Below are 10991 nucleotides of genomic sequence, written 5' to 3' on the forward strand. Positions count from 1 at the left end.
CAAGTTCAGAAAGCCAGAGAGCCAACAGACCTTTGCTAGTACTTTTACCAGCCTGTCCTACTTTTACCAAGGCCTTAGTGATCAGTTTACATGTTCTGAATGGCTAAAATGTGTATTTGATCACCTTTCACACATGGTAGTTTGCACAGCTGTTTTAAAGCTGACTATCTGGCCATGGTAGTGTGTCATTTTCATTTTTGTTGCCTGCTATGACAAGAGAGTTAGAGGTCATGGTCCCATAAAGATGGCTCAACAGGAGCACATTGAAGAAGGCAGTGCTAGTTTAACCAGCAAGTGTCCAGGTTCATTTTTTGTATTGTTATTTTTTAAAAAACAAATGAACCCCTGGATATTAGAATATTTAGGAACAAGGTGTTGTTATTGGTGACTGAGGAGAGATAATGTCCAGCGTTCATGCAGACTCATGGAATTTAGAACTGAATTTTTTAATTATTAACTTGTATATTTTATTTTTCATACCCAAAAGGACATACTTAGGGGATAAAAGATTTTTTTCATTACTAATTGAAATAGTGCAGAATAGTAATACCTTCTATACTTCCTTCTCAGAAACTTGCTTCACTAATAATGTGTTTTCTAGTCCTGGTAAGGTTACATATCTTGAAAATGGAATTATAAGATGCATTTGTTTGTAACCCTGTTTGTCTTTCTCTATTCAGATGCCCAGGTGATTGTGGATAAGTTCTGTGCAGTCTATAAGACTGAAGGGAATCCCCATGTTCTTATTTTTCTGCTATCCTAACACATAGGAAGACATAAACATCCTTTAGGGCAGCGATCCCCAACCTTTTTGGCACCAGGGACCGGTGCTCTTAGAGAATCTAATGCCTGATGATCTGAGATGGAGCTGAGGTGATGATGCTAATGATGGAGAGTGGCTGTAAATACAGATGAAACTTTGCTCACCCACCTCCTGCTGTGTGGCCCCTTTCCTAACAGGCCATGGACTGGTTTCAGTCCGTGGCCCAGAGGTTGGAGACTCCTGCTTTAGGGGCTCACAGATTAAATTATTCAGGTGCCTTAACTCAGATGCTAAGGAAGGAATGGATTCATTCACTAAATAAATGTTTATTGATGCCTACTACATGCCAAGCACTGAAATGCATATTCTCTAACAATGGATTATCGTAGAACTAGTCTTGAGCATTACCAATTTCTCAGTTTAGCACAGAAGCATTTCGAGAGTTGATGGCAAGTCTGACCTTCAGTCCTGCTCTGTTTGGTGCCATTTTCCAAGGACCTTGGGATCATAGAATGTCAGAGTTGAAAGATATGTAGGAATTCTAGTCTAGTTCTTGCATTTTATCATCAGGAACAATGTGGAATTTCATATACATACCCCCAGTCAGCCTCAAGATCACCTGCAGTTTCTTTGTTTTCAACCTCAGTGTCAGAATCGTCTTTAGAATGCTTGAGTTGAGTGAAATCTCTAGTTCAGCCCCTTGGAAAATTGATGCATGGGTAAATTGACACTCTTCTACTTAAAGATGATTGAGAATTGGCTATCACAGACCTATTTTCTGGTATTACAAGTAGTTCCGCCAAAGAGGCTTATTTTAACTGGGAATTATCTTTTTCCCTCCAGAGAGAAATGGAACATTATAGACACATAGATTAGAGACACAATCCAAACGAAGTATAAGGATATTCAAAGAACTTTTCAGAACTTGCTGGGTAAACCCCCCCTCCCTCCAAAGCTGCTCCTTTTCTGATGCTACTGCAGTTTCTCTATCAAAAATAAAATCCAGAAACAAAAATACCTGACAAATCAGGAAACCAAATATCCTACCTGCTAGCCAACTCAGTGGGTTCTGAACAGAGTGTACCATTTAGGATCCCTTTTAGGTGGTTTAGGGTTTATTTGAAAATCACTCTAGTGTGTTTATAAGTGGAAAACAATTTAAAAGCTCTTTTTCGGCCTTGGTACTTTTATAAAGTTTAGCATTTCTAATAGTTCTTCAAAAACTTTGAAGAGAACTATGCTATTTTAAGAGAGAAAAAAATAAATGCTTAATCTTTTATTTTTCTTTATCCCTATCTTCCAAGGGTCAGAAAACTGGCCCTAAATTCCCTGGACAGATTTGTTTCAACCTCAAGAGAGCTGCTTAAGCAGTTCATACATTATAGAGCATGTTTCCTTTTTTTAAAACTGAGGCAGTCAGAGAGCTGCTAACAGCTGCAAAGATTTGTTAGCCAGACCTCAATATTTTGCCTTAATCCAAATAGACAGTTACCAGAGGACGTGATGCAGAAGGGGTTATTGGAGGTTAGTTCTTAAATGTCTTTAAGATCAGCCTACTGTAATTCACATTCCGTAAAGTGATGGTTTATAACTGGTAAGCTGAGTAAATGGATTATCTCTAAGCCTTACTATGTTTAGCCTTTCTCCCAAAATGAATGGTGAATTGTCACGTCACTTCCAAAAGGTTTTGTTTCATTGAGTGCTTAGAGACGAGACAGGTCTCAGGAGTTGTTCCTAGGAGGAGGCTGTGGGTAGGAATAATTGTGCTGACTGGGGGTAGATAATGTCCAGTGTTCATGCAGAGGCACCACAGTGTTACCTCCCAGGTGCCAACAGTCCTGGCTTCAACTTTAGGTTTAGCTGCTTGGTAGCTTAGTGTTTTGGGGCAAAGTTGTAAAGCTCTGGGTCTTGATCTTTTTAGTTTTAAAATTAGCCACCTACCAAGCGGGTGGTGAAAATACAGTATTGAGATTGGAAGTGGTATGGTTAAGAAGGGAAGTGGAAGGCTAAGTACCAGATAGGCCAGTGAACTTGTTTCTTACTATATCTCTGTAATACGCTGTGGATCACCTTTAGGGCTAAATATTTGCATTTCTTGGTCGGCCATATGGGCCAACAAAGTGCCCTCTTAAGTTGAAAGTCATTGGTGTTCTCACCTGCCTCTTTCTTCATGTCACACCCCTTTAGAGGTACATATCATTGCAGGTCCTTCAGTTGTAGCTTAGATTTTGACAACACACATACGTACATGCTGGTAACGTGCCTGGAGAACTTGGCTGTTGCCTACAGGGCTGCTGGTTGCCTAGGTGAGTCCTTTTGTTAAACTCAGGAGATGCACACGTTGAATTGGAAAACGCAAATACACATACACACATTCATACACTTTTGAAAAGAAAAAAGTTGGGAGAAACCTATTATAACCCCTTTTAATTTATGTGATTCCTTCAGATTTGGTCATATGTACATGAGTTATTTGCCACATTAAGAGATTTTCTGCTCTTTGATGTGTTTTGTTTTTATTGTACATAGGCTTCATAATGATTATTTTAAGTTATTACTTTAATAGGGCAAGTATTGGATGGATTTATAATTTATTTAGCTATTAACCTGTTGAACCCTTGGTTTTTAAACTTTAATATACTTTAATATTATAGTTATTGCTTTTACAATTTTAGAAGGACCGAATCATAAATTGCTTAGGTTCTAACTGTGGACTCCTGACCAGGAACTCACAGTAAATTAGCTATAGGGAAATCTGCCCCACAAGAAATGCAATAGAATTAAATAGAGGAGTCAGTGTTCTTAAATCTGCACAAATGAAAGTCATGAGACGGGACCTCTTCTGTGGTCCCGTCAAATACATATAAGTGATAGGGGTAGGGGTTGGGCAGAATCTGAAGTGTATAAGAGCAGTTTAAACAATTCAGAGAACCTCCACATTTTCCTTGTACTTATGCTGTTCACACTTTTCTTACATTATTGTTCCTGTCCATCCCTCTTACCCCACAACAGTTTGTAACCCGAAGAATATAAAGACTGTTTTCTTGAAAGCCTGATGTTTGAAACATTCGGATAATTTTACAGTGAAATAAAATTGTCTCTCTTTTTAAAAAAACTAAACAAAATTATGATTTTTTTTTTTGCAGTTCACCTGTGAAAAAAATTTAATCAGGTATATTGAGTTATATAGTTTGAATACAATGAAACTTAACCAATTTAAATGGAAAATTTGAGTTTTAATAAATGTGTACAGTTGTGTAACACTACAATCATGATATAAAACATTTAAACATTTTCATTACCACAGAAAGTCCTCAAATGCCCCCTTATCAGTTAGTATCCTCCTCCTCCTGACCCCTGGCAATGTCTGAGCTGCTTTTTGCCTTTTCTAGAATTTTATATAAACAGTCATACTGTATGTAGCCTTTTGCATTAGCTCCTTTCATTTAGCATTGCACATTTCAAATTCATCTGTGTCTTGTATCAGTGCTTCATTCATTTTAATTGCTAAGAAGTACTCCATTTAATAAATATTCCGTTATATAAATATAGCACAATATTTTATCCATTCATCAGTAAGTAGGTGGACATTTGGATTGCTTCCAATTTTGTAACTATGATGAATAAAGCTGCTATAAATATTCACATTCAAGTCTTTTTAGTGTATTATTTTTGCCTTTCTTTGGGGGTAAATGTCTAGGAATAGAATTTCTGGGTCATAGGTAGAGTGTATGCTAACTTTATAAGAAATTGCCATAGCACCAAACTGCCAAAACAGCAGTGTGTGAGAGTCCTATTTGTTTCCTGTCCTCACCAACATTTGTAATTGTTGATCATTTTGCTTTTATCTGTTGTAGAACATACTGAGTGTGCTGTGGTAAATATCTTGTAGTTTTAATTTGTATTTGCTTAATAATGTTATACGTATTTTTTGTACTTATTTGTAATTTGTATATCTTCTTTGGTCAAATGTCTGTTGAAATCTTTTGCCATTTTTAAAAATAGGAATATTTGTGTTTATACTTTCAGTTATAATAGTTTCTTATGTATTCTAAATATAAATCTTCTTTTAGAAATACATTTTTATTTTTTTTTTTTCTTTTTAAGTCTGAATTGCTAGTTCATTTTTTTGTAGTGTCTTTTGAAGAGCAAGTTCTTAATTTTGGTCAAGTCCATTTTCTGTCTTAAGAAATTTTTGTCTAATCCAAAGTCAAAATGATTTTTTTTCCCTATGTTTTCTTCAACATGCTGCATAGTTTTAGCTCTTAATTTTGAGTCTCTGATCCTTTGGGAGTTAATTTTATTATATTGTTCATTTATCCATTGAAATCACCTTGACATTTTAATTTATTTCTGGACTCTGTTCTGTTGTTCTGCATATATATCTAATATCAATACCGTACTGTCTTTATTACTGTGGCTTTATAGTAAATCCAGAAATCAGATAGTGTAAGTCTTCCAACATAGTCCTTTTTCAAAATCATTTGAACTATTCTAGGTCCAGTCTTCCTTAATTTCTCAGCAATGTTTTATATGTTTCAGAGTACAGGTCTTGCCCATCTTCTGTAAGATTTATCCCTAAGTATTTTATACTTGATGATATTATAAATGATATTTTTAAAAATAGTTTCCAATTTTTTAATTCTAGTATATTGAAGTACAGTTGGTTTTTGTATATTGACTTTTTGCAGTTTACTAAACTCACGTATTAGTTCTCATACCATTTTTTGGTAGATTTCTTAGAATTTTCTACTTTAATGATCATGTTTGTGAATACGGAGAGCTTTATGTCTTCCTTGCATATATACATGGTATGTATCTTTTATTGTTCTTTCCTTAAAGAACAATCTTTAAAAATGAGAAAAATTTTTTATATTTATCTATATATTGATCATTTCCAGTTCTTCATTCCTTTGCTTAAATTCAGATTTTCCTCTGGTATCATTCTCTTTATGCTTAATGAACTTTCTTTTAACATTTCTTACAGTGCAGCTCTGCTCGCAGCGAATTCACTCAGTTTTTGTCTGTCTTTAAAGTCTTTATTTTATCTTCATTTTTGAAACACATCCTTACTAGGTATAAAATTCTAGGATGATATCTTTTCTCCCTCCCTTATTAAGGACATTTCTCCATTGTCTTTTGTCTTACGTAGTTTCTAAAAAGCAGTTGCTCTCATTCTCTTTTTTCTTTTTTTCTCTTCCTGCTTTCAGTTTTTTTCCCTTTATCACTAGTTTTGATATGATCTGCATTTCTTTATTCTTTTCAGGGTTTAAGTTTTCTTAGATTTGTGGGATTGTAGTTTTTATCAAACTTTTTAAAAATTTAGCCATAATTTTTAAATTATTTTTTCTATCCTTTCCCTCTCTTTTTGACCCGAATTATGCATGTTTTAGACAACTTGATATTGTGTTTATAGGTCACTGATAATCTGTTAATTTGTTTTTCAGTCTTTTTCTCTGTGCTTCATTTTGGATAGTTTCTATTGTTGTCTCTTACAATTGAGTGATGTTCTGCAATATCTAATCTCATCCAGTATATTTTTATTTCAGATATATTATTTTTCCCTCACTAGACATGCCACTGGATTTGTTGTGTATCTGTCATTTCTTTGCTTCCTTTTATGCTACTTTTTTACTACATAGAGTGTAGTGTGTGTATATATTTTTTTAAATGATAATATTTTATTATTAAATATATTTAATAATATTTATTATTACTTAATAATAATAATTTTTTTATTATTAAAAAAAGCATCCCAAATATAGGATTTTATAAACACTGGTAGGTGAACATGATGAGACTTTAAATATGTGGAGTATACTTACAATAACTTTTTAACAGTTTTATTGAGACATAATTCACATTGGTATATAATTTACCCATTTAAAATATATAAATCAGTGGTTTTAGTATATCAATAGAATCGTGCGACTATTGCCACAGTCTAATTTTAGAAGAAACTTCGTACCCATTAGCAGTCACCGCCCCTTCTGTCTTACTCCTCCAGCCCAGGCAACCACTAATCTACTTTCTGTCTCTATAGATTTGGTTATTTAGGACACTTCATGTAAGTGGAACCATGTAATATGTGGTCTTTTGTGACTGTTTTCTTTCACTTAGCATAATGTTTCCAAGGTTCATACATGTTGTAGCATGTATCAGTACTACATTTTTATTGCTAAATAATATTCACTTTTATAGATATACCACATTTATCCACTCATCAATTGATGGACATTTTTTGGCTATTCTCAATACTGCTACAAACATTTGTGTACAAGTCTTTATGTGGACATATATTTTTATTTTTCTTGGGCATATACAGCAGGTCCTGGAATAATGTCATTGTATTATAATGTTGATGAGATGCTATAGGAACTTAACTCTTGTTTATATTAATTAACCTGGGTAAAATTGTTTTCAAATACATCATTTGGCGTAGAGTCGCAGAACCTTTCAATGACATTTAGTGAGGACTTGCTATACCTAGGAGGAATTGCTGGGTCATATTGTAACTCTGTTTAGCCATTTGAGGAACTGCCAAACTGTTTTCCAAAGAAGCTACACCAGTATAATAACTTATTTCATGCCCATGTCTGCTATTTCCATCATCTCTTGTTATTTCTGGATCTGTTTCTATTGATTGAATGTCCTGGTTATGGGTTATAATTCTTTTTTCTTTGCATGACTGATGATTTTTGCTTCGATACCAGACACACACTGTCGGGTGCTGGATTTCGTTGTATTCCTTTACATAGTGCTGGGCTTCGTTCTGACATGCAGTTAAGTTACTGGGAGTTAGTTACATCATTTTGAAGCCAGCTTTTAGGCTTTGTTAGGGTAGGCCCAGAGCAGCCATTAATTTAGGGATGATTTAGCTTCAATACTAAGGTGATACTTTTCTGAGGATTTTATCTGACGCCATGTGTATTATTGATTATTTCCACTTTTTCTGGTGGAAACATGAACTATTCTTACCCTGTGTGCACTCTGGGACTTCCTTCTTATACCAGCTGCTTACTGATACTTTCCTCCCTGACTTTACGTGTCTTTTCTCACACAGATCAGAACTCAGCTTAAGGTTCCTCTAGGAGGCCTTATTGCTGCTCCCTCTCCCCAGGTGTGCTGCCCTGCCGGTACTAGCTGTCTCGGCCTCCCTGAGTACTAACCTTCACCTCTTCAACTCAGTGTGACTGCCATGCTCCGAGTTCTTCCTCCTCTGTGCTGTGGCTTTGAAACTGCCACCTGGCAGTAAGTTTAGGCAATTATGGGGCTTGGCTCATTTGTTTCACTCTTCTCAAGAATTAGGTCCTGTGGTGCCTGTTGTCCAATGTCTGAAAAAAAAATTGTTTCATGTATTCTGTCAAGTTTTCTAGCCGTTACTCCATCATAGCTGGAGTCCATGATAAATGTGATATCAGTGCCAAAATCTCCTACTATATTAACTGTTTCAAGCAGAGCCTGTTACAAGGAGGGGAAAAAAGGGAGTTCGTGTAGCCGTGGGGCCAAGGAAGCATTCTGCCTATGTACCACAGACCTCGTACCTTTACTTTCTAACCTGGGCATTTGTGATTTGAGGAGGAGACACCTGAATTTTCAATATGATAGTCATTGTTTGAATATTCTCCTTTTAGTCATCCAACTAATACTTACTAAATACCCACTGAGTAGTTGGTGCTCTGCTAGGCATTACTCCTCCTTATCCCTACTTCTTAACAGTTGGAATATGCCAAACAAATGAAATAAAAATAATTTTTTGATTCTGGTTACCAGTTGGATTCTTGGATTTAGATCCTAAGCTTTGACATTCAGAAATATAGTCTACTCTTGGAATATAGTATACTCTCAGCTGTAAAGTTGATCTCGTTTTCTCACTGGCCATCTGTTTGTGTCCAAGAATAACAAAAATTTCATAGCCATATCTTTATTATTTAATTACTTAAAATAATGAATGGGCTGAACCATGCTTGCCCCACTTTTGAAACAGTTCCTCCTATAGGCTGTTGCAGTAGGAAGCTAATACCGCTGATTAAAAATAAAGACCAGACCTACATAAACATATGTTATATTGCTGTATCTGAAGTCATGAGGGTGTGATTAATGGTTCTTAAGAGTTTTAATTTGGCGTGTCTTACTCCTAAATCTCACTTAAGCTTGGTTGCAAAGCTTGACAAATGAGTCTTCCATATATGCCAGGCTAAAACATGTCACCATCTTCTTGGAGCCTTATTTCCTAAACCTGCCTGGGTTCCTTACAGGTTAAGTTATGGGACCAAGTTTGCTAGGAGTCATAGGGAATTTCCACAGATCATTCTTAGAACAGAATAAATAGCATTCCATGCCTGAGAGCATGGTTCATTTCCTAAACCAATTCTAATAGTGTTCTCTGTTAGATTTTTATGTTAATTAAATCCTTTCATTATATTTTTGAGGTCAGAAAAACAAACCATGTTTGTATCTAGGAGCCCAGAAATACACAGCATCATTGACTAATTCATGTCTTAAAGGTCTTAAATGGTTTCATGCAGCCCTTTGATTTGTTTTTATGTGTGAAACATTTTTTCTTAACACATTTAGCAGTACATAATTTTTTTTGTCTGTCCTTTTCCTTAAATAGGAGAGAGACTGTTTCTTTAGGAGGAAAACATGTGGTGGTAAGTGGCTTTAGTTTATTCCATGTGGGATGTAGATGTTTCCCCCAAAAACTATAAAGTTACTGGCTCTTTGCAGACAGACTTCTGTATTTCTCCCATAATACTCGATAGATGGAAGGGGCAGTGCATGGTTGAAGGTAGGATTATTTTCTGGTAGAGCTGGGGTCATTTGAGTTATGAAGCCATGTTTCTGAGTCTGAGGATGAGAACACCAAGTTGTTATTTATCTTACAAAGAACTAATAGTTTGTTTATAGTAAGAATTTTATTTTTCAGTAGCACCTGTTGTTGGCATCTTATTGCTAAAGATTTCAAGTCTTTCATCTGGAGTGGGAGTAGATGGAAAATGTTATTAATGTTTTTACTTGATAAAAGTTATTTTATTTGATATGGGCCTATCTGTTGTCTTTGTTGCATAGTGCTTTTTGTTACTGACACTCAGCAAAAGATTCTGTGTGCCTGTGGGCCTCTCACAATATCCAAAATGTAGGTACTTTTAAATGTTTGAATGAAGAACACAGCCAAAACATATTAAAATCATGTCTTATTTCTATTCTCATTTCCAAAGAGAGTTTTGAAGATAACTAGTATTTCAATTGTTCAAGTTGGATAATTTTGTTTGGATGGAGAATCTATGTTCTTGTGAAATTGGAGTTTATGAAATAAGGTTGGAAAAAATAAGAGTGTATAATTGGGCACATCCTGTACTGCGTAGTGAATCATAAAACCAGTGTAATCATTGCTAAGCACTTTGGAAACCAGGCTTGTATGTCCTTGCTCTGCCTGAAAAGCTAGGAGTTGCCTGTGAAGAGCAGCCGTTCCTCTAGGCTGTAGTCAAGTCATCAGGGTGACACCCGGAGCACCCCCGTTCTTGGGAATGAGTCGCAAAGGCATCAGATGCCATCAAGCCAAACCAGGGCCTGTCTTGGTCCTTTTTAAGGCCATGGCAGGAGTCACATTCAGAATACAATTAACAAGCCAACATCCAGAAGTAGTGCATGGTGTACCTCAACTATTACAGTGAACAACCATGGGAGTGAATCTCTCACCACCTTGGCCAGTCTCTTCAGCAAACCCGCATTGGAAGGAGTAGATGGATCCTTAGAATGAAAACTCTTGAAAAAGTGAAATCCAAAACCTGGGCCCAAATTAAGTTTTCACATCCTCCTTACCTTGTAAAGTGTAAAAGCTTTTGAAGTGTTCTTAACGTGTTAAGCAAGAGGATGTGTGTCCAGACGTTTTTCTGGGAAGTGGGTGTGCAGCATCAGTAGACTTCCAGAGGAGCTCGTGGCTCCACGAGACGAAGACAATCCACTGACTTCGAGAGATAGGTATGGATTTTAAAGGTAAGTAAAGTTTAAAACCCAGTAGAAAGAGCGACACTTATCCCTGGAAGAAAAAAGGAGCATTTATTGGCGTTCATCTGTGCATGCCTGCTGCACCTGACTCGGCGCAGCTTCAGACCCTTCAGAGGAAAGATGCTGATTCCCTTTGTGGGCAGTAGTATTTCCAATAGCTGGTTAGGCTGCTAGGAAGACATGGAGCTAATTTTTAAAGAACTTTTGCTTTGGAAGC

At 36.1% G+C, this 10991-nt stretch overlaps 1 protein-coding gene across 3 annotated transcripts in view; it reads left to right on the plus strand.

Annotated features, from left to right (window-relative positions):
* Positions 1–10991, plus strand: part of FOXO3 (forkhead box O3) — a 107474-nt gene that overhangs the window by 43235 nt on the left and 53248 nt on the right. The gene's annotated exons all lie outside the window — the stretch shown is intronic.

This window comes from Pteropus medius, unplaced genomic scaffold, assembly GCF_902729225.1.
Source record: "Pteropus medius unplaced genomic scaffold, Ma_sr-lr_union100, whole genome shotgun sequence".
Lineage (NCBI taxonomy): Eukaryota > Metazoa > Chordata > Mammalia > Chiroptera > Pteropodidae > Pteropus > Pteropus medius.